Source organism: Amblyomma mixtum, chromosome 6, assembly GCF_055824585.1.
Source record: "Amblyomma mixtum isolate Tamu chromosome 6, ASM5582458v1, whole genome shotgun sequence".
In the NCBI taxonomy this organism is placed as follows: domain Eukaryota; kingdom Metazoa; phylum Arthropoda; class Arachnida; order Ixodida; family Ixodidae; genus Amblyomma; species Amblyomma mixtum.
In genome coordinates, this window is record NC_143017.1 from 8,412,474 (window position 1) to 8,439,352 (window position 26,879).

The window sequence follows — 26,879 nt, forward strand, 5'->3', positions numbered from 1 at the left end:
CTGCCTCTGCCTGCCTCTGCCTGCCTCTGCCTCAGCCTGCCTCTGCGTCTGCCTGCCTGTGCCTGCCTCTGCCTCTGCCCTCCTCTGCCTCTGCCTGCCTCTGCCTGCCTCTGCCTGTCTCTGCCTGCCTCTGCCTCTGCCTGCCTCTGCCTGCATCTGCCTGCCTCTGCCTCTGCCTGCCTGCCTCTGCCTGCCTCTGCCTGCCTCTGCCTCTGCCTGCCTCTGCCTGTCTGCCTCTGCCTCTGCCTGCCTGCCTCTGCCGCTGCCTGCCTCTGCCTGCCTCTGCCTGCCTGCCTCTGCCTGCCTCTGCCTCTGCCTGCCTCTGCCTCTGCCTCTGCCTGCGTCTGCCTCTGCCTGCGCCGGCCTCTGCCTGCCTCTGCCTCTGCCTGCCTCTGCCTCTGCCTGCCTCTGCCTCTGCCTCTGCCTGCGCCTGCCTCTGCCTCTGCCTGCCTCTGCGTGCCTCTGCGTGCCTCTGCCTGCCTCTGCCTGCCTCTGCCTCTGCCTGCCTGCCTCTGACTCTGCCTGCCTCTGCCTGCCTGCCACTGCCTGCCTCTGCCTCTGCCTGCCTCTGCCTGCCTGCCTCTGCCTGCCTCTGCCTCTGCCTCTGCCTGCCTGCCTCTGCCTCTGCCTGCCTGCCTGCCTCTGCCTGCCTCTGCCTGCCTCTGCCTGCCTCTGCCTGCCTGCCTCCCTGCCTCTGCCTCTGCCTGCCTCTGCCTGCCTCTGCCTGCCTGCCTCTGCCTGCCTGCCTCTGCCTGCCTCTGCCTCTGCCTGCCTCTGCCTCTGCCTCTGCCTGCGTCTGCCTCTGCCTGCGCCGGCCTCTGCCTGCCTCCTCTGCCTGCCTGCCTCTGCCTGCCTGCCTGCCTCTGCCTCTGCCTGCTTGCCTCTGCCTCAGCCTCTGCCTCTGCCTGCCTGCCTGCCTCTGCCTCTGCCTGCCTGCCTCAGCCTCTGCCTCTGCCTGCCTGCCTCTGCCTCTGCCTCTGCCTGCCTCTGCCTCTGCCTCTGCCTGCCTGCCTCTGCCTCTGCCTGTCTGCCTCTGCCTCTGCCTGCCTGCCTGCCTCTGCCTGCCTCTGCCTGCCTGCCTCTGCCTCTGCCTCTGCCTGCCTGCCTCTGCCTGCCTCTGCCTGCCTGCCTGCCTGCCTCTGCCTGCCTGCCTCACTGCCTGCCTCTGCGTGCCTGCCTGCCTGTGCCTGCCTGTGCCTGCCTCTGCCTGCCTCTGCCTGCCTCTGCCTGCCTGCCTGCCTCTGCCTGCCTGCCTCTGCCTCTGCCTGCCTCTGCCTGCCTCCGCCTGCCTCTGCCTCTGCCTCTGCCTGCCTGCCTCTGCCTGCCTGCCTCTGCCTCTGCCTGCTTGCCTCTGCCTCAGCCTCTGCCTCTGCCTGCCTGACTCTGCCTCTGCCTCTGCATCTGCCTGCCTGCCTCTTCCTCTGCCTGCCTGCCTGCATCTGCCTCTGGCTCAGCCTCTGCCTGCCTGCCTCTGCCTCTGCCTGCCTGCCTCTGCCTCTGTCTCTGCCTGCCTGCCTGCCTGCCTCTGCCTGCCTGCCTGCCTGCCTCTGTCTGCCTGCCTGCGGCCTGCCTGCCTGCCTGCGGCCTGCCTGCAGCCTGCCTGCCTGCCTGCGGCCTGCATGCCTGGCTGCCTGCCTGCCTCTGCCTACCTGCCTGCCTCTACCTGCCTGCCTGCCTACCTCTGCCTGCCTGCCTGCCTCTGCCTGCCTGCCTGCCTCTGCCTCTGCCTGCCTGCCTGCCTTTGCCTCTGCCTGCCTGCCTGCCTCTGCCTCTGCCTGCCTGCCTGCCTCTGCCTCTGCCTGCCTGCCTCTGCCTGCTTGCCTCTGCCTCTGCCTCTGCCTGCCTCTCCCTCTGCCTGCCTCTGCCTCTGCCTCTGCCTGCCTCTGCCTGCCTCTGCCTGCCTCTGCCTCAGCCTGCCTCTGCGTCTGCCTGCCTGTGCCTGCCTCTGCCTCTGCCCTCCTCTGCCTCTGCCTGCCTCTGCCTGCCTCTGGCTGCCTCTGCCTGCCTCTGCCTCTGCCTGCCTCTGCCTGCCTGCCTCTGACTCTGCCTTCCTCTGCCTGCCTGCGTCTGCCGTCCTCTGTCTGCCTCTGCCTGTCTCTGCCTGCCTCTGCCTCTGCCTGCCTCTGCCTGCATCTGCCTGCCTCTGCCTCTGCCTGCCTGCCTCTGCCTGCCTCTGCCTGCCTCTGCCTGCCTCTGCCTCTGCCTGCCTCTGCCTGTCTGCCTCTGCCTCTGCCTGCCTGCCTCTGCCGCTGCCTGCCTCTGCCTGCCTCTGCCTGCCTGCCTCTGCCTGCCTCTGCCTGCCTCTGCCTCTGCCTGCCTCTGCCTGCCTCTGCCTCTGCCTCTGCCTGCGTCTGCCTCTGCCTGCGCCTGCCTCTGCCTGCCTCTGCCTCTGCCTGCCTCTGCCTCTGCCTCTGCCTGCGTCTGCCTCTGCCTGCGCCTGCCTCTGCCTGCCTGTGCCTGCCTGTGCCTGCCTGTGCCTGCCTCTGCCTGTGCCTGCCTCTGCCTGCGCCTGCCTCTGCCTGCCTGTGCCTGCCTCTGCCTGCCTCTGCCTCGGCCTGCCTCTGCCTCTGCCTGCCTCTGCCTGCCTCTGCCTCTGCCTGCCTCTGCCTCTGCCTCTGCCTGCCTGCCTCTGCCTGCCTCTGCCTGCCATCCTCTGCCTCTGCCTGACTGCCTCTTCCTCTGCCTGCCCCTGCCTGCCTGCCTCTGCCTGCCTGCCTCTGCCTCTGCCTGCCTGCCACTGCCTGCCTCTGCCTCTGCCTGCCTCTGCCTGCCTGCCTCTGCCTGCCTCTGCCTGCCTGCCTCTGCCTGCCTGCCTCTGCCTCTGCCTGCCTGCCTGCCTCTGCCTCTGCCTGCCTCTGCCTGCCTCTGCCTGCCTCTGCCTGCCTCTGCCTGCCTCTGCCTGCCTCTGCCTGCCTCTGCCTGCCTCTGCCTGCCTCTGCCTGCCTCTGCCTCTACCTGCCTGCCTCTGCCTGCCTGCCTCTGCCTCTGCCTGCTTGCCTCCGCCTCAGCCTCTGCCTCTGCCTGCCTGCCTCTTCCTCTGCCTGCCTGCCTGCATCTGCTTCTGGCGCAGCCTCTGCCTCTGCCTGCCTGCCTCTGCCTCTGCCTGCCTGCCTCTGCCTCTGCCTGCCTGCCTCTGCCGCTGCCTGCCTCTGCCTGCCTGCCTCTGGCTGCCTCTGCCTGCCTGCCTCTGCCTGCCTGCCTCTGCCTCTGCCTGCCTCTGCCTGCCTGCCTCTGCCTGCCTGCCTCTGCCTGCCTCTGCCTCTGCCTGCCTGCCTCTGCCTCTGCCTCTGCCTGCCTCTGCCTGCCTGCCTCTGCCTGCCCCTGCCTGCCTGCCTCTACCTCTGCCTGCCTGCCTCTGCCTCTTCCTGCCTCTGCCTCTGCCTGACTCTGCCTGCCTCTGCCTCTGCTTGCCTCTGCCTGCCTGCCTCTGCCTCTGCCTGCCTGCCTGCCTCTGCCTCTGCCTGCCTGCCTCTTCCTCTGCCTGCCTTCCTCTGCCTCTGCCTGCCTCTGCCTGCCTGCCTGCCTCTGCCTGTGCCTGCCTCTGCCTGCCTCTGCCTCTGCCTGCCTGCCTCTGCCTGCCTCTGCCTCTGCCTGCCTGCCTTTGCCTCTGCCTGCCTGCCGGCCTGCCTCTGCCTCTGCCTGCCTGCCTCTGCCTCTGCCTGCCTGCCTGCCTCTGCCTGCCTGCCTGCCTGCCTCTGCCTGCCTGCCTGCCTCTGTCTGCCTGCCTGCGGCCTGCCTGCCTGCCTGCGGCCTGCCTGCAGCCTGCCTGCCTGCCTGCGGCCTGCATGCCGGCCTGCCTGCCTGCCTCTGCCTGCCTGCCTGCCTCTACCTGCCTGCCTGCCTACCTCTGCCTGCCTGCCTGCCTCTGCCTCTGCCTGCCTGCCTCTGCCTGCTTGCCTCTGCCTCTGCCTCTGCCTGCCTCTCCCTCTGCCTGCCTCTGCCTCTGCCTCTGCCTGCCTCTGCCTCAGCCTGCCTCTGCTTGCCTCTGCATCTGCCCTCCTCTGACTCTGCCTGCCTCTGCCTGCCTCTGCCTCTGCCTGCCTCTGCCTCTGCCTGCCTCTGCCTGCCTCTGACTCTGCCTGCCTCTGCCTGCCTGCCTCTGCCGTCCTCTGCCTGCCTCTGCCTCTGCCTGCCTGCCTCTGCCTGCTTGCCTGTGCCTCTGCCTCTGCCTGCCTCTCCCTCTGCCTGCCTCTGCCTCTGCCTCTGCCTGCCTCTGCCTGCCTCTGCCTCTGCCTGCCTCTGCCTCAGCCTGCCTCTGCGTCTGCCTGCCTCTGCCTGCCTCTGCCCTCCTCTGCCTGCCTCTGCCTGCCTCTGCCTCTGCCTGCCTCTCCCTGCCTGCCTCTGCCTGCCTGCCTCTGCCGTCCTCTGTCTGCCTCTGCCTCTGCCTTTCTCTGCCTGCCTCTGCCTCTGCCTGCCTCTGCCTGCATCTGCCTGCCTCTGCCTGCCTGCCTGCCTCTGCCTCTGCCTGCCTGCCTCTGCCTGCCTCTGCCTGCCTCTGCCTGCCTCTGCCTCTGCCTGCCTCTGCCTGTCTGCCTCTGCCTCTGCCTGCCTGCCTCTGCCGCTGCCTGCCTCTGCCTGCCTGCCTCTGCCTCTGCCTGCCTCTGCCTCTGCCTTTGCCTGCGTCTGCCTCTGCCTGCGCCTGCCTCTGCCTGCCTCTGCCTCTGCCTGCATCTGCCTCTGCCTGCCTCTGCCTCTGCCTGCCCCTGCCTGCCCCTGCCTGCCTCTGCCTCTGCCTGCCTCTGCCTCTGCCTCTGCCTGCCTGCCTCTGCCTGCCTCTGCCTGCCTTCCTCTGCCTCTGCCTGACTGCCTCTTCCTCTGCCTGCCCCTGCCTGCCTGCCTCTGCCTCTGCCTGCCTCTGCGTGCCTCTGCCTGCCTCTGCCTGCCTCTGCCTCTGCCTGCCTCTGCCTGCCTGCCTCTGATTCTGCCTGCCTCTGCCTGCCTGCCACTGCCTGCCTCTGCCTCTGCCTCTGCCTGCCTCTACCTGCCTGCCTCTGCCTGCCTGCGTCTGCCGTCCTCTGTCTGCCTCTGCCTCTGCCTCTCTCTGCCTGCCTCTGCCTCTGCCTGCCTCTGCCTGCATCTGCCTGCCTCTGCCTCTGCCTGCCTGCCTCTGCCTGCCTCTGCCTGCCTCTGCCTGCCTCTGCCTCTGCCTGCCTCTGCCTGTCTGCCTCTGCCTCTGCCTGCCTGCCTCTGCCACTGCCTGCCTCTGCCTGCCTCTGCCTGCCTGCCTCTGCCTGCCTCTGCCTGCCTCTGCCTGCGCCGGCCTCTGCCTGCCTCTGCCTCTGCCTGCCTCTGCCTCTGCCTTCCTCTGCCTCTGCCTGCGTCTGCCTCTGCCTGCGCCTGCCTCTGCCTGCCTGTGCCTGCCTGTGCCTGCCTGTGCCTGCCTCTGCCTCTGCCTGCCTCTGCCTGCGCCTGCCTCTGCCTGCCTGTGCCTGCCTCTGCCTGCCTCTGCCTCTGCCTGCCTCTGCCTGCCTCTGCCTCTGCCTGCCTCTGCCTCTGCCTGCCTGCCTCTGCCTGCCTCTGCCTGCCTCTGCCTGCCTTCCTCTGCCTCTGCCTGACTGCCTCTTCCTCTGCCTGCCCCTGCCTGCCTGCCTCTGCCTGCCTGCCTCTGCCTCTGCCTGCCTGCCACTGCCTGCCTCTGCCTCTGCCTGCCTCTGCCTGCCTGCCTCTGCCTGCCTCTGCCTGCCTGCCTCTGCCTCTGCCTGCCTGCCTGCCTCTGCCTCTGCTTGCCTCTGCCTGCCTCTGCCTGCCTCTGCCTCTGCCTGCCTGCCTCTGCCTGCCTGCCTCTGCCTCTGCCTGCTTGCCTCTGCCTCAGCCTCTGCCTCTGCCTGCCTGCCTCTTCCTCTGCGTGCCTGCCTGCATCTGCTTCTGGCGCAGCCTCTGCCTCTGCCTGCCTGCCTCTGCCTCTGCCTGCCTGCCTCTGCCTCTGCCTGCCTGCCTCTGCCTCTGCCTGCCTCTGCCTGCCTCTGCCTGCCTGCCTCTGCCTGCCTGCCTCTGCCTGCCTGCCTCTGCCTCTGCCTGCCTCTGCCTGCCTCTGCCTGCCTGCCTCTGCCTGCCTGCCTCTGCCTGCCTCTGCCTCTGCCTGCCTGCCTCTGCCTCTGCCTCTGCCTGCCTCTGCTTGCCCCTGCCTGCCTGCCTCTACCTCTGCCTGCCTGCCTCTGCCTCTTCCTGCCTCTGCCTCTGCCTGACTCTGCCTGCCTCTGCCTCTGCTTGCCTCTGCCTGCCTGCCTCTGCCTCTGCCTGCCTGCCTGCCTCTGCCTCTGCCTGCCTGCCTCTTCCTCTGCCTGCCTGCCTCTGCCTCTGCCTCTGCCTGCCTCTGCCTGCCTGCCTGCCTCTGCCTGTGCCTGCCTCTGCCTCTGCCTGCCTGCCTCTGCCTGCCTCTGCCTGCCTCTGCCTCTGCCTGCCTCTGCCTGCCTCTGCCTGCCTGCCTCTGCCTCTGCCTGCCTGCCTCTGCCTCTGCCTGCCTGCCTGCCTGCCTGCCTGCCTGCCTCTGCCTGCCTGCCTGCCTGCCTCTGCCTGCCTGCCTGCCTGCCTCTGTCTGCCTGCCTGCGGCCTGCCTGCCTGCGGCCTGCCTGCCTGCCTGCGGCCTGCCTGCCTGCCTGCGGCCTGCATGCCGGCCTGCCTGCCTGCCTCTGCCTGCCTGCCTGCCTCTACCTGCCTGCCTGCCTACCTCTGCCGGCCTGCCTGCCTCTGCCTCTGCCTGCCTGCCTCTGCCTGCTTGCCTCTGCCTCTGCCTCTGCCTGCCTCTGCCTCAGCCTGCCTCTGCTTGCCTCTGCATCTGCCCTCCTCTGACTCTGCCTGCCTCTGCCTGCCTCTGCCTCTGCCTGCCTCTGCCTCTGCCTGCCTCTGCCTGCCTCTGACTCTGCCTGCCTCTGCCAGCCTGCCTCTGCCGTCCTCTGCCTGCCTCTGCCTCTGCCTGCCTGCCTCTGCCTGCTTGCCTGTGCCTCTGCCTCTGCCTGCCTCTCCCTCTGCCTGCCTCTGCCTCTGCCTCTGCCTGCCTCTGCCTGCCTCTGCCTCAGCCTGCCTCTGCGTCTGCCTGCCTCTGCCTGCCTCTGCCCTCCTCTGCCTGCCTCTGCCTGCCTCTCCCTGCCTGCCTCTGCCTGCCTGCCTCTGCCTGCCTGCCTCTGCCGTCCTCTGTCTGCCTCTGCCTCTGCCTTTCTCTGCCTGCCTCTGCCTCTCCCTGCCTCTGCCTGCATCTGCCTGCCTCTGCCTGCCTGCCTGCCTCTGCCTCTGCCTGCCTGCCTCTGCCTGCCTCTGCCTGCCTCTGCCTCTGCCTGCCTCTGCCTGTCTGCCTCTGCCTCTGCCTGCCTGCCTCTGCCGCTGCCTGCCTCTGCCTGCCTGCCTCTGCCTGCCTCTGCCTGCCTCTGCCTCTGCCTGCCTCTGCCTCTGCCTCTGCCTGCGTCTGCCTCTGCCTGCGCCTGCCTCTGCCTGCCTCTGCCTCTGCCTGCATCTGCCTCTGCCTGCCTCTGCCTCTGCCTGCCCCTGCCTGCCCCTGCCTGCCTCTGCCTCTGCCTGCCTCTGCCTCTGCCTGACTGCCTCTTCCTCTGCCTGCCCCTGCCTGCCTGCCTCTGCCTGCCTGCCTCTGCCTGTGCCTGCCTCTGCCTCTGCCTGCCTCTGCCTGCCTCTGCCTGCCTCTGCCTGCCTGCCTCTGACTCTGCCTGCCTCTGCCTGCCTGCCACTGCCTGCCTCTGCCTCTGCCTCTGCCTGCCTCTGCCTGCCTCTGCCTGCCTGCCTCTGCCTGCCTGCCTGCCTCTGCCTCTGCCTCTGCCTGCCTCTGCCTGCCTCTGCCTGCCTCTGCCTGCCTGCCTCTGCCTCTGCCTGCCTGCCTGCCTCTGCCTCTGCCTCTGCCTCTGCCTGCCTCTGCCTGCCTCTGCCTCTGCCTGCCTGCCTCTGCCTGCCTGCCTCTGCCTGCCTGCCTGCCTCTGCCTCTGCCTGCTTGCCTCTGCCTCAGCCTCTGCCTCTGCCTGCCTGCCTCTGCCTCTGCCTCTGCCTCTGCCTGCCTGGCTCTGCCTCTGCCTGCCTGCCTCAGCCTCTGCCTCTGCCTGCCTGCCTCTGCCTCTGCCTGCCTCTGCCTGCCTCTGCCTCTGCCTGCCTGCCTCTGCCTCTGCCTCTGCCTGCCTGCCTCTGCCTCTGCCTCTGCCTCTGCCTGCCTGCCTCTGACTCTGCCTGCCTCTGCCTGCCTGCCACTGCCTGCCTCTGCCTCTGCCTCTGCCTGCCTGCCTCTGCCTGCCTGCCTCTGCCTGCCTGCCTCTGCCTCTGCCTGCCTCTGCCTGCCTCTGCCTCTGCCTCTGCCTGCCTGCCTGCCTCTGCCTCTGCCTGTCTCACTCTGCCTCTGCCTCTGCCTGCCTGCCTCTGCCTCTGCCTCTGCCTGCCTGCCTCTGCCTGCCTGCCTCTGCCTGCCTGCCTCACTGCCTGCCTCTGCGTGCCTGCCTGCCTCTGCCTGCCTGCCTCTGCCTCGGCCTGCCTCTGCCTGCCTCTGCCTCTGCCTCTGCCTGCCTCTGCCTGCTTCTGCGTCTGCCTGCCTCTGCCTGCCTGCCTCTGCCTGCCTGCCTCTGCCTGCCTCTTCCTGACTGCCTCTTCCTCTGCCTGCCCCTGCCTGCCTCTGCCTCTGCCTGCCTCTGCCTCTGCCTGCCTCTGCCTCTGCCTGCCTCTGCCTCTGCCTGCCTCTGCCTGCCTCTGCCTGCCTCTGCCTCTGCCTGCCTCTGCCTCTGCCTGCCTCTACCTCTGCCTGCCTCTGCCTCTGCTTGCCTCTGCGTCTGACTGCCTCTGCCTATGCCTCTGCCTGCCTCTGCCTGCCTCTGCCTGCCTGCCTCTGTCTCTGCCTCTGCCTCTGCCTGCCTGCCTCTGCCTCTGCCTGCCTGCCTGCCTCTGCCTCTGCCTCTGCCTGCCTCTGCCTCTGCCTGCCTGCCTCTGCCTGCTTGCCTCTGCCTCTGCCTCTGCCTGCCTCTTCCTCAGCCTGCCTCTGCGTCTGCCTGCCTCTGCCTGCCTCTGCCTCTGCCCTCATCTGCCTCTGCCTGCCTCTGCCTGCCTGCCTCTGCCTCTGCCTGCCTCTGCCTGCCTCTGCCTGCCTCTGCCTGCCTCTGCCTGCCTGCCTCTGCCTCTGCCTGCCTGCCTCTGCCTGCCTGCCTCTGCCTCTGCCTGCTTGCCTCTGCCTCAGCCTCTGCCTCTGCCTGCCTGACTCCGCCTCTGCCTCTGCCAGCCTGCCTCTGCCTCTGCCTGCCTGCCTGCATCTGCCTCTGGCTCAGCCTCTGCCTCTGCCTGCCTGCCTCTGCCTCTGCCTGCCTCTGCGTCTGTCTCTGCCTGCCTGCCTGCCTGCTTCTGCCTGCCTGCCTGCCTGCCTCTGCCTGCCTGCCTGCTGCCTCTGTCTGCCTGCTTCTGCCTGCCTGCCTGCCTGCCTCTGCCTGCCTGCCTGCTGCCTCTGTCTGCCTGCCTGCCTGCGGCCTGCCTGCAGCCTGCCTGCCTGCCTGCCTCTGCCTACCTGCCTGCCTCAACCTGCCTGCCTGCCTACCTCTGCCTGCCTGCCTGCCTTCCTGCCTGCCTCTGCCTGCCTGCCTCTGTCTGCCTGCCTGCCTGCGGCCTGCCTGCCTGCCTGCCTCTGCCTGCCTACCTCTGCCTGCCTGCCTCTGCCTGCCTGCCTGCCTCTGCCTGCCTTTCTCTGCCTCTGCCTGCTTGCCTCTGCCTCTGCCTGCCTGCCTCTGCCTCTACCTGCCTGCCTCTGCCTGCTTGCCTCTGCCTCTGCCTGCCTCTGCCTCTGCCTGCCTCTGCCTGCCTCTGCCTCTGCATGCCTCTGCCTCTGCCTGCCTCTGCCTCTGCCTGCCTCTACCTCTGCCTGCCTCTGCCTGCCTGCCTCTGTCTCTGCCTGCCTCTGCCTGCCTGCCTGCCTCTGCCTCTGCCTGCCTGCCTCTGCCTGCCTCTGCCTGCCTCTGCCTGCCTCTACCTCTGCCTGCCTGCCTCTGCCTCTGCCTCTGCCTGCCTGCCTCTGCCTCTGCCTGCCTGCCTCTGCCTGCCTCTGCCTGCCTGCCTCTGCCTGCCTCTGCCTGCCTGCCTCTGCCTCTGCCTGCCTGCCTCTGCCTCTGCCTCTGCCTGCCTGCCTGCCTGCCTGCCTCTGCCTGCCTGCCTCTTCCTCTGCCTGCCTGGCTCTGCCTCTGCCTGCCTGCCTCAGCCTCTGCCTCTGCCTGCCTGCCTCTGCCTGCCTCTGCCTGCCTCTGCCTGCCTGCCTCTGCCTCTGCCTGCCTCTGCCTGCCTGCCTCTGCCTCTGCCTCGGCCTGCCTCTGCCTGCCTGCCTCGGCCTGCCTCTGCCTGCCTCTGCGTCTGCCTGCCTCTGCCTGCCTCTGCCTATGCCTGCCTCTGCCTCTGCTTGCCTCTGCCTGCCTGCCTCTGCCTCTGCCTCTGCCTACCTGCCTCTGCCTCTGCCTGCCTGCCTCTGCCTCTGCCTCCCTCTGCCTGCCTCTGCCTGCCTGCTTCTGCCTCTGCCTGCCTCTGCCTGCCTCTGCCTGCCTGCCTCTGCCTCTGCCTGCCTCTGCCTGCCTGCCTCTGCCTCTGCCTCTGCCTGCCTGCCTGCCTCTGCCTCTGCCTGCCTCTGCCTGCCTGCCTCTGCCTGCCTGCCTCTGCCTGTGCCTGCCTCTGCCTCTGCCTGCCTGCCTCTGCCTGCCTCTGCCTGCCTGCCTCTGCCTCTGCCTGCCTCTGCCTGCCTGCCTCTGCCTCTGCCTCTGCCTCTGCCTGCCTACCTGCCTGCCTCTGCCTGCCTGCCTCTTCCTCTGCCTGCCTGGCTCTGCCTCTGCCTGCCTGCCTCAGCCTCTGCCTCGGCCTGCCTGCCTCTGCCTCTGCCTCTGCCTGCCTCTGCCTCTGCCTGCCTGCCTCTGCCTCTGCCTCTGCCTGTCTGCCTCTGCCTGCCTGCCTCTGCCTCTGCCTGCCTGCCTGCCTCTGCCTGCCTCTGCCTCTGCCTGCCTGCCTCTGCCTCTGCCTCTGCCTGCCTGCCTCTGCCTGCCTGCCTGCCTGCCTCTGCCTGCCTGCCTGCCTCTGCCTGCCTGCCTCACTGCCTGCCTCACTGCCTGCTTCTGCCTGCCTGCCTGCCTCTGCCTGCCTGCCTGCCTCTGCCTGCCTGCCTCTGCCTCTGCCTGCCTCTGCCTGCCTCTGCCTCTGCCTCTGCCTGCCTGCCTCTGCCTGCCTGCCTCTGCCTCTGCCTGCTTGCCTCTGCCTCAGCCTCTGCCTCTGCCTGCCTGACTCCTCCTCTGCCTCTGCCTCTGCCTGCCTGCCTCTTCCTCTGCCTGCCTGCATCTGCCCCTGGCTCAGCCTCTGCCTCTGCCTGCCTGACTCCTCCTCTGCCTCTGCCTCTGCCTGCCTGCCTCTGCCTCTGTCTCTGCCTGCCTGCCTGCCTGCCTCTGCCTGCCTGCCTGCCTGCCTGCCTGCCTCTGTCTGCCTGCCTGCGGCCTGCCTGCCTGCCTGCGGCCTGCCTGCAGCCTGCCTGCCTGCCTGCGGCCTGCATGCCTGCCTGCCTGCCTGCCTGCCTCTGCCTACGTGCCTGCCTCTACCTGCCTACCTCTGCCTGCCTGCCTGCCTGTGCCTGCCTGCCTGCCTCTGCCTCTGCCTCTGCCTGCCTGCCTCTGCCTCTGCCTGCCTGCCTGCCTCTGCCTCTGCCTCTGCCTGCCTCTGCCTCTGCCTGCCTGCCTCTGCCTGCTTGCCTCTGCCTCTGCCTCTGCCTCTGCCTGCCTCTGCCTCAGCCTGCCTCTGCCTGCCTGCCTCTGTCTCTGCCTGCCTCTGCCTGCCTGCCTGCCTCTGCCTCTGCCTGCCTGCCTCTGCCTGCCTCTGCCTGCCTGCCTCTGCCTGCCTCTGCCTGCCTCTACCTCTGCCTGCCTGCCTCTGCCTCTGCCTCTGCCTGCCTCTGCCTGCCTGCCTCTGCCTCTGCCTGCCTGCCTCTGCCTGCCTCTGCCTGCCTGCCTCTGCCTCTGCCTGCCTGCCTCTGCCTCTGCCTGCCTGCCTGCCTCTGCCTCTGCCTCTGCCTGCCTGCCTCAGCCTCTGCCTCTGCCTGCCTGCCTCTGCCTGCCTCTGCCTGCCTCTGCCTCTGCCTGCCTGCCTCTGCCTCTGCGTGTCTGCCTCTGCTTCTGCCTGCCTGCCTCTGCCTCTGCCTGCCTGCCTCTGCCTCTGCCTCTGCCTGCCTGCCTGCCTCTGCCTGCCTGCCTCTGCCTGCCTGCCTGCCTGCCTCTGCCTGCCTGCCTCTGCCTGCCTGCCTCACTGCCTGCCTCTGCCTGCCTGCCTGCCTCTGCCTGCCTGCCTCTGGCTCTGCCTGCCTCTGCCTGCCTGCCTCTGCCTCTGCCTGCCACTGCCTGCCTCTGCCTCTGCCTCTGCCTGCCTGCCTCTGCCTCTGCCTGCTTGCCTCTGCCTCAGCCTCTGCCTCTGCCTGCCTGACTCCGCCTCTGGCTCTGCCTCTGCCTGCCTGCCTCTTCCTCTGCCTGCCTGCCTGCATGTTCCTCTGGCTCAGCCTCTGCCTCTGCTTGCCTGCCTATGCCTCTGCCTCTGCCTGCCTGCCTCTGTCTCTGCCTGCCTGCCTGCCTGCCTGCCTCTGCCTGCCTGCCTCTGTCTGCCTGCCTGCGGCCTGCCTGCAGCCTGCCTGCCTGCCTGCGGCCTGCATGCCTGCCTGCCTGCCTGCCTGCCTCTGCCTACCTGCCTGCCTCTACCTGCGTACCTCTGCCTGCCTGGCTGCCTCTGCCTGCCTCTGCCTGCCTCTGCCTGCCTCTGCCTGCCTCTGCCTGCCTCTGCCTGCCTCTGCCTGCCTCTGCCTCTGCCTGCGTCTGCCTCTGCCTGCGCCTGCCTCTGCCTGCCTCTGCCTCTGCCTGCCTCTGCCTGCGCCTGCCTCTGCCTGCCTGTGCCTGCCTGTGCCTGCCTCTGCCTGCCTCTGCCTCTGCCTGCCTCTGCCTGCCTCTGCCTGCCTCTGCCCCTGCCTGCCCCTGCCTGCCTCTGCCTCTGCCTGCCTGCCTCTGCCTGCCTCTGCCTGCCTTCCTCTGCCTCTGCCTGACTGCCTCTTCCTCTGCCTGCCCCTGCCTGCCTGCCTCTGCCTGCCTGCTTCTGCCTGTGCCTGCCTCTGCCTCTGCCTGCCTCTGCGTGCCTCTGCGTGCCTCTGCCTGCCTCTGCCTGCCTGCCTCTGACTCTGCCTGCCTCTGCCTGCCTGCCACTGCCTGCCTCTGCCTCTGCCTGCCTGCCTGCCTCTGCCTCTGCCTCTGCCTGCCTGCCTCTGCCTCTGCCTCTGCCTGCCTGCCTGCCTGCCTGCCTCTGCCTGCCTGCCTCTTCCTCTGCCTGCCTGGCTCTGCCTCTGCCTGCCTGCCTCTGCCTGCCTCTGCCTGCCTCTGCCTCTGCCTGCCTGCCTCTGCCTCTGCGTGTCTGCCTCTGCTTCTGCCTGCCTGCCTGCCTCTGCCTCTGCCTCTGCCTGCCTGCCTCTGCCTCTGCCTCTGCCTGCCTGCCTGCCTCTGCCTGCCTGCCTGCCTGCCTGCCTCTGCCTGCCTGCCTGCCTGCCTCTGCCTGCCTGCCTCTGCCTGCCTGCCTCACTGCCTGCCTCTGCCTGCCTGCCTGCCTCTGCCTGCCTGCCTCTGGCTCTGCCTGCCTCTGCCTGCCTGCCGCTGCCTGCCTCTGCCTCTGCCTGCCTGCCTGCCTCTGCCTGCCTGCCTCTGCCTCTGCCTGCTTGCCTCTGCCTCAGCCTCTGCCTCTGCCTGCCTGACTCCGCCTCTGGCTCTGCCTCTGCCTGCCTGCCTCTTCCTCTGCCTGCCTGCCTGCATGTGCCTCTGGCTCAGCCTCTGCCTCTGCTTGCCTGCCTCTGCCTCTGCCTCTGCCTGCCTGCCTCTGTCTCTGCCTGCCTGCCTGCCTGCCTCTGCCTGCCTGCCTCTGTCTGCCTGCCTGCGGCCTGCCTGCCTGCCTGGGGCCTGCCTGCAGCCTGCCTGCCTGCCTGCGGCCTGCATGCCTGCCTGCCTGCCTGCCTGCCTCTGCCTACCTGCCTGCCTCTACCTGCCTGCCTGCCTACCTCTGCCTGCCTGCCTGCCTCTGCCTGCCTCTGCCTCTGCCTGCCTCTGCCTCTGCCTCTGCCTGCGTCTGCCTCTGCCTGCGCCTGCCTCTGCCTGCCTGTGCCTGCCTCTGCCTGCCTCTGCCTCTGCCTGCCTCTGCCTGCGCCTGCCTCTGCCTGCCTGTGCCTGCCTGTGCCTGCCTCTGCCTGCCTCTGCCTCTGCCTGCCTCTGCCTCTGCCTGCCTCTGCCCCTGCCTGCCCCTGCCTGCCTCTGCCTCTGCCTGCCTCTGCCTCTGCCTGCCTGCCTCTGCCTGCCTCTGCCTGCCTTCCTCTGCCTCTGCCTGACTGCCTCTTCCTCTGCCTGCCCCTGCCTGCCTGCCTCTGCCTGCCTGCCTCTGCCTGTGCCTGCCTCTGCCTCTGCCTGCCTCTGCGTGCCTCTGCGTGCCTCTGCCTGCCTCTGCCTGCCTGCCTCTGACTCTGCCTGCCTCTGCCTGCCTGCCACTGCCTGCCTCTGCCTCTGCCTCTGCCTGCCTCTGCCTGCCTCTGCCTGCCTGCCTCTGCCTCTGCCTGCCTGCCTGCCTCTGCCTCTGCCTCTGCCTGCCTCTGCCTGCCTCTGCCTCTGCCTGCCTGCCTCTGCCTGCCTGCCTGCCTCTGCCTCTGCCTGCTTGCCTCTGCCTCTGCCTGCCTGCCTCTGCCTCTGCCTGCCTGCCTGCCTGCCTCTGCCTCTGCCTGCCTCTGCCTCTGCCTGCCTGCCTCTGCCTCTGCCTCTGCCTCTGCCTGTCTGCCTCTGCCTCTGCCTGCCTGCCTCTGCCTCTGCCTGCCTGCCTGCCTCTGCCTGCCTCTGCCTCTGCCTGCCTGCCTGCCTCTGCCTCTGCCTCTGCCTGCCTGCCTCTGCCTGCCTGCCTGCCTCTGCCTGCCTGCTTGCCTGCCTCTGCCTGCCTGCCTCACTGCCTGCCTCTGCCTGCCTCTGCCTGCCTCTGCCTGCCTGCCTCTGCCTCTGCCTCTGCCTGCCTGCCTCTGCCTCTGCCTGCCTGCCTCTGCCTCTGCCTCTGCCTGCCTGCCTGCCTGCCTGCCTCTGCCTGCCTGCCTCTTCCTCTGCCTGCCTGGCTCTGCCTCTGCCTGCCTGCCTCAGCCTCTGCCTCTGCCTGCCTGCCTCTGCCTGCCTCTGCCTGCCTGCCTCTGCCTCTGCCTGTCTGCCTCTGCCTGTCTGCCTCTGCCTCTGCCTGCCTGCCTCTGCCTCTGCCTCTGCCTGCCTGCCTCTGCCTGCCTGCCTCTGCCTGCGTGCCTCACTGCCTGCCTCTGCCTGCCTGCCTGCCTCTGCCTGCCTGCCTCTGCCTGCCTGCCTCTGCCTGCCTGCCTCTGCCTCTGCCTCTGCCTGCCTCTGCCTGCCTCTGCCTCTGCCTCTGCCTGCCTGCCTGCCTGCCTCTGCCTGCCTGCCTCTGCCTCTGCCTGCTTGCCTCTGCCTCAGCCTCTGCCTCTGCCTGCCTGACTCCGCCTCTGGCTCTGCCTCTGCCTGCCTGCCTCTTCCTCTGCCTGCCTGCCTGCATCTGCCTCTGCCTGCCTGCCTCTGCCTCTGCCTCTGCCTGCCTGCCTCTGCCTCTGTCTCTGCCTGCCTGCCTGCCTCTGCCTGCCTGCCTGCCTCTGTCTGCCTGCCTGCGGCCTGCCTGCCTGCCTGCAGCCTGCCTGTAGCCTGCCTGCCTGCCTGCGGCCTTCATGCCTGCCTGCCTGCCTGCCTGCCTCTGCCTACCTGCCTGCCTCTACCTGCCTGCCTGCCTACCTCTGCCTGCCTGCCTGCCTCTGCCTGCCTGCCTGCCTCTGCCTGCCTCCCTGCCTCCCTGCCTCTGCCTCTGCGTGCCTGCCTGCCTCTGCCTCTGCCTGCCTGCCTCTGCCTCTGCCTGCCTGCCTCTGCCTGCTTGCCTCTGCCTCTGCCTGCCTCTCCCTCTGAATGCCTCTGCCTCTGCCTCTGCCTGCCTCTGCCTGCCTCTGCCTCTGCCTGCCTCTGCCTCAGCCTGCCTCTGCGTCTGCCTGCCTCTGCCTGCCTCTGCCCTCCTCTGCCTCTGCCTGCCTCTGCCTGCCTCTGCCTGCCTCTCCCTGCCTGCCTCTGCCTGCCTGCCTCTGCCGTCCTCTGTCTGCCTCTGCCTCTGCCTTTCTCTGCCTGCCTCTGCCTCTGCCTGCCTCTGCCTGCATCTGCCTGCCTCTGCCTGCCTCTGCCTGCCTCTGCCTCTGCCTGCCTGCCTCTGCCTGCCTCTGCCTCTGCCTGCCTCTGCCTGTCTGCCTCTGCCTGCCTGCCTCTTCCGCTGCCTGCCTCTGCCTGCCTGCCTCTGCCTGCCTCTGCCTCTGCCTGCCTCTGCCTCTGCCTCCGCCTGCGTCTGCCTCTGCCTGCGCCTGCCTCTGCCTGCCTCTGCCTCTGCCTGCATCTGCCTCTGCCTGCCTCTGCCTCTGCCTGCCCCTGCCTGCCTCTGCCTCTGCCTGCCTCTGCCTCTGCCTGCCTGCCTCTGCCTGCCTCTGCCTGCCTCTGCCTGCCTTCCTCTGCCTGTGCCTGACTGCCTCTTCCTCTGCCTGCCCCTGCCTGCCTGCCTGCCTCTGCCTGTGCCTGCCTCCGCCTCTGCCTGCCTCTGCGTGCCTCTGCGTGCCTCTGCCTGCCTCTGCCTGCCTCTTCCTCTGCCTGCCTCTGCCTGCCTGCCTCTGACTCTGCCTGCCTCTGCCTGCCTGCCACTGCCTGCCTCTGCCTCTGCCTCTGCCTGCCTCTGCCTCTGCCTGCCTCTGCCTGCCTCTGCCTGCCTGCCTCTGCCTCTGCCTGCCTGCCTGCCTCTGCCTCTGCCTGCCTGCCTGGCTCTGCCTCTGCCTGCCTGCCTCAGCCTCTGCCTCTGCCTGCCTGCCTCTGCCTCTGCCTGCCTCTGCCTCTGCCTCTGCCTGCCTGCCTCTGCCTGTCTGCCTCTGCCTCTGCCTGCCTGCCTGCCTCTGCCTGCCTCTGCCTCTGCCTGCCTGCCTCTGCCTCTGCCTCTGCCTGCCTCTGCCTGCCTGCCTCTGCCTCTGCCTGCCTGCCTCTGCCTGCCTCTGCCTGCCTGCCTCTGCCTCTGCCTGCCTGCCTCTGCCTCTGCCTGCCTGCCTGCCTCTGCCTCTGCCTCTGCCTGCCTGCCTCAGCCTCTGCCTCTGCCTGCCTGCCTCTGCCTGCCTCTGCCTGCCTCTGCCTCTGCCTGCCTGCCTCTGCCTCTGCGTGTCTGCCTCTGCTTCTGCCTGCCTGCCTCTGCCTCTGCCTGCCTGCCTCTGCCTCTGCCTCTGCCTGCCTGCCTGCCTCTGCCTGCCTGCCTCTGCCTGCCTGCCTGCCTGCCTCTGCCTGCCTGCCTCTGCCTGCCTGCCTCACTGCCTGCCTCTGCCTGCCTGCCTGCCTCTGCCTGCCTGCCTCTGGCTCTGCCTGCCTCTGCCTGCCTGCCTCTGCCTCTGCCTGCCACTGCCTGCCTCTGCCTCTGCCTCTGCCTGCCTGCCTCTGCCTCTGCCTGCTTGCCTCTGCCTCAGCCTCTGCCTCTGCCTGCCTGACTCCGCCTCTGGCTCTGCCTCTGCCTGCCTGCCTCTTCCTCTGCCTGCCTGCCTGCATGTTCCTCTGGCTCAGCCTCTGCCTCTGCTTGCCTGCCTATGCCTCTGCCTCTGCCTGCCTGCCTCTGTCTCTGCCTGCCTGCCTGCCTGCCTGCCTCTGCCTGCCTGCCTCTGTCTGCCTGCCTGCGGCCTGCCTGCAGCCTGCCTGCCTGCCTGCGGCCTGCATGCCTGCCTGCCTGCCTGCCTGCCTCTGCCTACCTGCCTGCCTCTACCTGCGTACCTCTGCCTGCCTGGCTGCCTCTGCCTGCCTCTGCCTGCCTCTGCCTGCCTCTGCCTGCCTCTGCCTGCCTCTGCCTGCCTCTGCCTGCCTCTGCCTCTGCCTGCGTCTGCCTCTGCCTGCGCCTGCCTCTGCCTGCCTCTGCCTCTGCCTGCCTCTGCCTGCGCCTGCCTCTGCCTGCCTGTGCCTGCCTGTGCCTGCCTCTGCCTGCCTCTGCCTCTGCCTGCCTCTGCCTGCCTCTGCCCCTGCCTGCCCCTGCCTGCCTCTGCCTCTGCCTGCCTGCCTCTGCCTGCCTCTGCCTGCCTTCCTCTGCCTCTGCCTGACTGCCTCTTCCTCTGCCTGCCCCTGCCTGCCTGCCTCTGCCTGCCTGCCTCTGCCTGTGCCTGCCTCTGCCTCTGCCTGCCTCTGCGTGCCTCTGCGTGCCTCTGCCTGCCTCTGCCTGCCTGCCTCTGACTCTGCCTGCCTCTGCCTGCCTGCCACTGCCTGCCTCTGCCTCTGCCTGCCTGCCTGCCTCTGCCTCTGCCTCTGCCTGCCTGCCTCTGCCTCTGCCTCTGCCTGCCTGCCTGCCTGCCTGCCTCTGCCTGCCTGCCTCTTCCTCTGCCTGCCTGGCTCTGCCTCTGCCTGCCTGCCTCAGCCTCTGCCTCTGCCTGCCTGCCTCTGCCTGCCTCTGCCTGCCTCTGCCTCTGCCTGCCTGCCTCTGCCTCTGCGTGTCTGCCTCTGCTTCTGCCTGCCTGCCTGCCTCTGCCTCTGCCTCTGCCTGCCTGCCTCTGCCTCTGCCTCTGCCTGCCTGCCTGCCTCTGCCTGCCTGCCTGCCTGCCTGCCTCTGCCTGCCTGCCTGCCTGCCTCTGCCTGCCTGCCTCTGCCTGCCTGCCTCACTGCCTGCCTCTGCCTGCCTGCCTGCCTCTGGCTCTGCCTGCCTCTGCCTGCCTGCCGCTGCCTGCCTCTGCCTCTGCCTGCCTGCCTGCCTCTGCCTGCCTGCCTCTGCCTCTGCCTGCTTGCCTCTGCCTCAGCCTCTGCCTCTGCCTGCCTGACTCCGCCTCTGGCTCTGCCTCTGCCTGCCTGCCTCTTCCTCTGCCTGCCTGCCTGCATGTGCCTCTGGCTCAGCCTCTGCCTCTGCTTGCCTGCCTCTGCCTCTGCCTCTGCCTGCCTGCCTCTGTCTCTGCCTGCCTGCCTGCCTGCCTCTGCCTGCCTGCCTCTGTCTGCCTGCCTGCGGCCTGCCTGCCTGCCTGGGGCCTGCCTGCAGCCTGCCTGCCTGCCTGCGGCCTGCATGCCTGCCTGCCTGCCTGCCTGCCTCTGCCTACCTGCCTGCCTCTACCTGCCTGCCTGCCTACCTCTGCCTGCCTGCCTGCCTCTGCCTGCCTCTGCCTCTGCCTGCCTCTGCCTCTGCCTCTGCCTGCGTCTGCCTCTGCCTGCGCCTGCCTCTGCCTGCCTGTGCCTGCCTCTGCCTGCCTCTGCCTCTGCCTGCCTCTGCCTGCGCCTGCCTCTGCCTGCCTGTGCCTGCCTGTGCCTGCCTCTGCCTGCCTCTGCCTCTGCCTGCCTCTGCCTCTGCCTGCCTCTGCCCCTGCCTGCCCCTGCCTGCCTCTGCCTCTGCCTGCCTCTGCCTCTGCCTGCCTGCCTCTGCCTGCCTCTGCCTGCCTTCCTCTGCCTCTGCCTGACTGCCTCTTCCTCTGCCTGCCCCTGCCTGCCTGCCTCTGCCTGCCTGCCTCTGCCTGTGCCTGCCTCTGCCTCTGCCTGCCTCTGCGTGCCTCTGCGTGCCTCTGCCTGCCTCTGCCTGCCTGCCTCTGACTCTGCCTGCCTCTGCCTGCCTGCCACTGCCTGCCTCTGCCTCTGCCTCTGCCTGCCTCTGCCTGCCTCTGCCTGCCTGCCTCTGCCTCTGCCTGCCTGCCTGCCTCTGCCTCTGCCTCTGCCTGCCTCTGCCTGCCTCTGCCTCTGCCTGCCTGCCTCTGCCTGCCTGCCTCTGCCTCTGCCTGCTTGCCTCTGCCTCTGCCTGCCTGCCTCTGCCTCTGCCTGCCTGCCTGCCTGCCTCTGCCTCTGCCTGCCTCTGCCTCTGCCTGCCTGCCTCTGCCTCTGCCTCTGCCTCTGCCTGTCTGCCTCTGCCTCTGCCTGCCTGCCTCTGCCTCTGCCTGCCTGCCTGCCTCTGCCTGCCTCTGCCTCTGCCTGCCTGCCTGCCTCTGCCTCTGCCTCTGCCTGCCTGCCTCTGCCTGCCTGCCTGCCTCTGCCTGCCTGCTTGCCTGCCTCTGCCTGCCTGCCTCACTGCCTGCCTCTGCCTGCCTCTGCCTGCCTCTGCCTGCCTGCCTCTGCCTCTGCCTCTGCCTGCCTGCCTCTGCCTCTGCCTGCCTGCCTCTGCCTCTGCCTCTGCCTGCCTGCCTGCCTGCCTGCCTCTGCCTGCCTGCCTCTTCCTCTGCCTGCCTGGCTCTGCCTCTGCCTGCCTGCCTCAGCCTCTGCCTCTGCCTGCCTGCCTCTGCCTGCCTCTGCCTGCCTGCCTCTGCCTCTGCCTGTCTGCCTCTGCCTGTCTGCCTCTGCCTCTGCCTGCCTGCCTCTGCCTCTGCCTCTGCCTCTGCCTGCCTGCCTCTGCCTGCCTGCCTCTGCCTGCGTGCCTCACTGCCTGCCTCTGCCTGCCTGCCTGCCTCTGCCTGCCTGCCTCTGCCTGCCTGCCTCTGCCTGCCTGCCTCTGCCTCTGCCTCTGCCTGCCTCTGCCTGCCTCTGCCTCTGCCTCTGCCTCTGCCTGCCTGCCTGCCTGCCTCTGCCTGCCTGCCTCTGCCTCTGCCTGCTTGCCTCTGCCTCAGCCTCTGCCTCTGCCTGCCTGACTCCGCCTCTGGCTCTGCCTCTGCCTGCCTGCCTCTTCCTCTGCCTGCCTGCCTGCATCTGCCTCTGCCTGCCTGCCTCTGCCTCTGCCTCTGCCTGCCTGCCTCTGCCTCTGTCTCTGCCTGCCTGCCTGCCTCTGCCTGCCTGCCTGCCTCTGTCTGCCTGCCTGCGGCCTGCCTGCCTGCCTGCAGCCTGCCTGTAGCCTGCCTGCCTGCCTGCGGCCTTCATGCCTGCCTGCCTGCCTGCCTGCCTCTGCCTACCTGCCTGCCTCTACCTGCCTGCCTGCCTACCTCTGCCTGCCTGCCTGCCTCTGCCTGCCTGCCTGCCTCTGCCTGCCTCCCTGCCTCCCTGCCTCTGCCTCTGCGTGCCTGCCTGCCTCTGCCTCTGCCTGCCTGCCTCTGCCTCTGCCTGCCTGCCTCTGCCTGCTTGCCTCTGCCTCTGCCTGCCTCTCCCTCTGAATGCCTCTGCCTCTGCCTCTGCCTGCCTCTGCCTGCCTCTGCCTCTGCCTGCCTCTGCCTCAGCCTGCCTCTGCGTCTGCCTGCCTCTGCCTGCCTCTGCCCTCCTCTGCCTCTGCCTGCCTCTGCCTGCCTCTGCCTGCCTCTCCCTGCCTGCCTCTGCCTGCCTGCCTCTGCCGTCCTCTGTCTGCCTCTGCCTCTGCCTTTCTCTGCCTGCCTCTGCCTCTGCCTGCCTCTGCCTGCATCTGCCTGCCTCTGCCTGCCTCTGCCTGCCTCTGCCTCTGCCTGCCTGCCTCTGCCTGCCTCTGCCTCTGCCTGCCTCTGCCTGTCTGCCTCTGCCTGCCTGCCTCTTCCGCTGCCTGCCTCTGCCTGCCTGCCTCTGCCTGCCTCTGCCTCTGCCTGCCTCTGCCTCTGCCTCCGCCTGCGTCTGCCTCTGCCTGCGCCTGCCTCTGCCTGCCTCTGCCTCTGCCTGCATCTGCCTCTGCCTGCCCCTGCCTGCCTCTGCCTCTGCCTGCCTCTGCCTCTGCCTGCCTGCCTCTGCCTGCCTCTGCCTACCTCTGCCTGCCTTCCTCTGCCTGTGCCTGACTGCCTCTTCCTCTGCCTGCCCCTGCCTGCCTGCCTGCCTCTGCCTGTGCCTGCCTCCGCCTCTGCCTGCCTCTGCGTGCCTCTGCGTGCCTCTGCCTGCCTCTGCCTGCCTCTTCCTCTGCCTGCCTCTGCCTGCCTGCCTCTGACTCTGCCTGCCTCTGCCTGCCTGCCACTGCCTGCCTCTGCCTCTGCCTCTGCCTGCCTCTGCCTCTGCCTGCCTCTGCCTGCCTCTGCCTGCCTGCCTCTGCCTCTGCCTGCCTGCCTGCCTCTGCCTCTGCCTGCCTGCCTGGCTCTGCCTCTGCCTGCCTGCCTCAGCCTCTGCCTCTGCCTGCCTGCCTCTGCCTCTGCCTGCCTCTGCCTCTGCCTCTGCCTGCCTGCCTCTGCCTGTCTGCCTCTGCCTCTGCCTGCCTGCCTGCCTCTGCCTGCCTCTGCCTCTGCCTGCCTGCCTCTGCCTCTGCCTCTGCCTCTGCCTCTGCCTGCCTGCCTCTGCCTGCCTGCCTGCCTGCCTCTGCCTGCCTGCCTGCCTCTGCCTGCCTGCCTCACTGCCTGCCTCTGCGTGCCTGCCTGCCTCTGCCTGCCTGCCTCTGCCTCTGCCTCTGCCTGCCTCTGCCTGCCTCCGCCTGCCTCTGCCTCTGCCTGCCTGCCTCTGCCTGCCTGCCTCTGCCTCTGCCTGCTTGCCTCTGCCTCAGCCTCTGCCTCTGCCTGCCTGACTCTGCCTCTGCCTCTGCCTCTGCCTGCCTGCCTCTGCCTCTGCCTCTGTCTCTGCCTGCCTGCCTGCCTGCCTCTGCCTGCCTGCCTGCCTGCCTCTGTCTGCCTGCCTGCGGCCTGCCTGCCTGCCTGCGGCCTGCCTGCAGCCTGCCTGCCTGCCTGCGGCGTGCATGCCTGCCTGCCTGCCTGCCTCTGCCTACCTGCCTGCCTCTACCTGCCTGCCTGCCTACCTCTGCCTGCCTTCCTGCCTCTGCCTGCCTGCCTGCCTCTGCCTCTGCCTGCCTGCCTTTGCCTCTGCCTGCCTGCCTGCCTCTGCCTCTGCCTGCCTGCCTGCCTCTGCCTCTGCCTGCCTGCCTCTGCCTGCTTGCCTCTGCCTCTGCCTCTGCCTGCCTCTGCCTGCCTCTGCCTGCCTCTGCCTCAGCCTGCCTCTGCGTCTGCCTGCCTGTGCCTGCCTCTGCCTCTGCCCTCCTCTGCCTCTGCCTGCCTCTGCCTGCCTCTGCCTGCCTGCCTCTGACTCTGCCTTCCTCTGCCTGCCTGCGTCTGCCGTCCTCTGTCTGCCTCTGCCTCTGCCTGTCTCTGCCTGCCTCTGCCTCTGCCTGCCTCTGCCTGCATCTGCCTGCCTCTGCCTCTGCCTGCCTGCCTCTGCCTGCCTCTGCCTGCCTCTGCCTGCCTCTGCCTCTGCCTGCCTCTGCCTGTCTGCCTCTGCCTCTGCCTGCCTGCCGCTGCCTGCCTCTGCCTGCCTCTGCCTGCCTGCCTCTGCCTGCCTCTGCCTGCCTCTGCCTCTGCCTGCCTCTGCCTCTGCCTCTGCCTGCGTCTGCCTCTGCCTGCGCCGGCCTCTGCCTGCCTCTGCCTCTGCCTGCCTCTGCCTCCGCCTGCCTCTGCCTCTGCCTGCGTCTGCCTCTGTCTGCGCCTGCCTCTGCCTGCCTGTGCCTGCCTGTGCCTGCCTGTGCCTGCCTCTGCCTCTGCCTGCCTCTGCCTGCCTCTGCCTGCGCCTGCCTCTGCCTGCCTGTGCCTGCCTCTGCCTGCCTCTGCCTCGGCCTGCCTCTGCCTCTGCCTGCCTCTGCCTGCCTCTGCCTCTGCCTGCCTCTGCCTCTGCCTCTGCCTGCCTGCCTCTGCCTGCCTTCCTCTGCCTCTGCCTGACTGCCTCTTCCTCTGCCTGCCCCTGCCTGCCTGCCTCTGCCTGCCTGCCTCTGCCTCTGCCTGCCTGCCACTGCCTGCCTCTGCCTCTGCCTGCCTCTGCCTGCCTGCCTCTGCCTGCCTCTGCCTGCCTGCCTCTGCCTCTGCCTGCCTGCCTGCCTCTGCCTCTGCCTGCCTCTGCCTGCCTCTGCCTGCCTCTGCCTCTACCTGCCTGCCTCTGCCTGCCTGCCTCTGCCTCTGCCTGCTTGCCTCTGCCTCAGCCTCTGCCTCTGCCTGCCTGCCTCTTCCTCTGCCTGCCTGCCTGCATCTGCTTCTGTCCCAGCCTCTGCCTCTGCCTGCCTGCCTCTGCCTCTGCCTGCCTGCCTCTGCCTCTGCCTGCCTCTGCCTGCCTCTGCCTGCCTGCCTCTGCCTGCCTCTGCCTGCCTGCCTCTGCCTGCCTGCCTCTGCCTCTGCCTGCCTCTGCCTGCCTGCCTCTGCCTGCCTGCCTCTGCCTGCCTCTGCCTCTGCCTGCCTGCCTCTGCCTCTGCCTCTGCCTGCCTCTGCCTGCCTGCCTCTGCCTGCCCCTGCCTGCCTGCCTCTACCTCTGCCTGCCTGCCTCTGCCTCTTCCTGCCTCTGCCTCTGCCTTACTCTGCCTGCCTCTGCCTCTGCTTGCCTCTGCCTGCCTGCCTCTGCCTCTGCCTGCCTGCCTGCCTCTGCCTCTGCCTGCCTGCCTCTTCCTCTGCCTGCCTGCCTCTGCCTCTGCCTGCCTCTGCCTGCCTGCCTGCCTCTGCCTGTGCCTGCCTCTGCCTGCCTCTGCCTCTGCCTGCCTGCCTCTGCCTGCCTCTGCCTGCCTCTGCCTCTGCCTGCCTCTGCCTGCCTCTGCCTGCCTGCCTCTGCCTCTGCCTGCCTGCCTTTGCCTCTGCCTGCCTGCCTCTGCCTCTGCCTGCCTGCCTCTACCTCTGCCTGCCTGCCTGCCTGCCTCTGCCTGCCTGCCTGCCTGCCTCTGCCTGCCTGCCTGCCTGCCTCTGTCTGCCTGCCTGCGGCCTGCCTGCCTGCCTGCGGCCTGCCTGCAGCCTGCCTGCCTGCCTGCGGCCTGCATGCCGGCCTGCCTGCCTGCCTCTGCCTGCCTGCCTGCCTCTACCTGCCTGCCTGCCTACCTCTGCCTGCCTGCCTGCCTCTGCCTCTGCCTGCCTGCCTCTGCCTGCTTGCCTCTGCCTCTGCCTCTGCCTGCCTCTCCCTCTGCCTGCCTCTGCCTCTGCCTCTGCCTGCCTCTGCCTCAGCCTGCCTCTGCTTGCCTCTGCATCTGCCCTCCTCTGACTCTGCCTGCCTCTGCCTGCCTCTGCCTCTGCCTGCCTCTGCCTGCCTCTGACTCTGCCTGCCTCTGCCTGCCTGCCTCTGCCGTCCTCTGCCTGCCTCTGCCTCTGCCTGCCTGCCTCTGCCTGCTTGCCTGTGCCTCTGCCTCTGCCTGCCTCTCCCTCTGCCTGCCTCTGCCTCTGCCTCTGCCTGCCTCTGCCTGCCTCTGCCTCTGCCTGCCTCTGCCTCAGCCTGCCTCTGCGTCTGCCTGCCTCTGCCTGCCTCTGCCCTCCTCTGCCTGCCTCTGCCTGCCTCTGCCTCTGCCTGCCTCTCCCTGCCTGCCTCTGCCTGCCTGCCTCTGCCGTCCTCTGTCTGCCTCTGCCTCTGCCTGCCTCTGCCTGTCTGCCTCTGCCTCTGCCTGCCTGCCTCTGCCGCTGCCTGCCTCTGCCTGCCTGCCTCTGCCTGCCTCTGCCTGCCTCTGCCTCTGCCTCTGCCTGCCCCTGCCTGCCCCTGCCTGCCTCTGCCTCTGCCTGCCTCTGCCTCTGCCTCTGCCTGCCTGCCTCTGCCTGCCTCTGCCTGCTTTCCTCTGCCTCTGCCTGACTGCCTCTTCCTCTGCCTGCCCCTGCCTGCCTGCCTCTGCCTGCCTGCCTCTGCCTGTGCCTGCCTCTGCCTCTGCCTTCCTCTGCGTGCCTCTGCCTGCCTCTGCCTGCCTCTGCCTCTGCCTGCCTCTGCCTGCCTGCCTCTGACTCTGCCTGCCTCTGCCTGCCTGCCACTGCCTGCCTCTGCCTCTGCCTGCCTCTGCCTGCCTGCCTCTGCCTGCCTGTGCCTGCCTGCGTCTGCCGTCCTTTGTCTGCCTCTGCCTCTGCCTGTCTCTGCCTGCCTCTGCCTCTGCCTGCCTCTGCCTGCATCTGCCTGCCTCTGCCTCTGCCTGCCTGCCTCTGCCTGCCTCTGCCTGCCTCTGCCTGCCTCTGCCTGCCTCTGCCTCTGCCTGCCTCTGCCTGTCTGCCTCTGCCTCTGCCTGCCTGCCTCTGCCGCTGCCTGCCTCTGCCTGCCTGCCTCTGCCTGCCTCTGCCTGCCTCTGCCTCTGCCTGCCTCTGCCTCTGCCTCTGCCTGCGTCTGCCTCTGCCTGCGCCGGCCTCTGCCTGCCTCTGCCTCTGCCTGCCTCTGCCTCTGCCTGCCTCTGCCTCTGCCTCTGCCTGCGTCTGCCTCTGCCTGCGCCTGCCTCTGCCTGCCTGTGCCTGCCTGTGCCTGCCTGTGCCTGCCTGTGCCTGCCTGTGCCTGCCTCTGCCTCTGCCTGCCTCTGCCTGCGCCTGCCTCTGCCTGCCTGTGCCTGCCTCTGCCTGCCTCTGCCTCGGCCTGCCTCTGCCTCTGCCTGCCTCTGCCTGCCTCTGCCTCTGCCTGCCTCTGCCTCTGCCTGCCTGCCTCTGCCTGCCTCTGCCTGCCTTCCTCTGCCTCTGCCTGACTGCCTCTTCCTCTGCCTGCCCCTGCCTGCCTGCCTCTGCCTGCCTGCCTCTGCCTCTGCCTGCCTGCCACTGCCTGCCTCTGCCTCTGCCTGCCTCTGCCTGCCTGCCTCTGCCTGCCTCTGCCTGCCTCTGCCTGCCTGCCTCTGCCTCTGCCTGCCTGCCTGCCTCTGCCTCTGCCTGCCTCTGCCTGCCTCTGCCTGCCTCTGCCTGCCTCTGCCTCTGCCTGCCTGCCTCTGCCTGCCTGCCTCTGCCTCTGCCTGCTTGCCTCTGCCTCAGCCTCTGCCTCTGCCTGCCTGCCTCTTCCTCTGCCTGCCTGCCTGCATCTGCTTCTGGCGCAGCCTCTGCCTCTGCCTGCCTGCCTCTGCCTCTGCCTGCCTGCCTCTGCCTCTGCCTGCCTGCCTCTGCCTCTGCCTGCCTCTGCCTGCCTCTGCCTGCCTGCCTCTGCCTGCCTGCCTCTGCCTCTGCCTGCCTCTGCCTGCCTGCCTCTGCCTGCCTGCCTCTGCCTGCCTCTGCCTCTGCCTGCCTGCCTCTGCCTCTGCCTGCCTCTGCCTGCCTGCCTCTGCCTGCCCCTGCCTGCCTGCCTCTACCTCTGCCTGCCTGCCTCTGCCTCTTCCTGCCTCTGCCTCTGCCTGACTCTGCCTGCCTCTGCCTCTGCTTG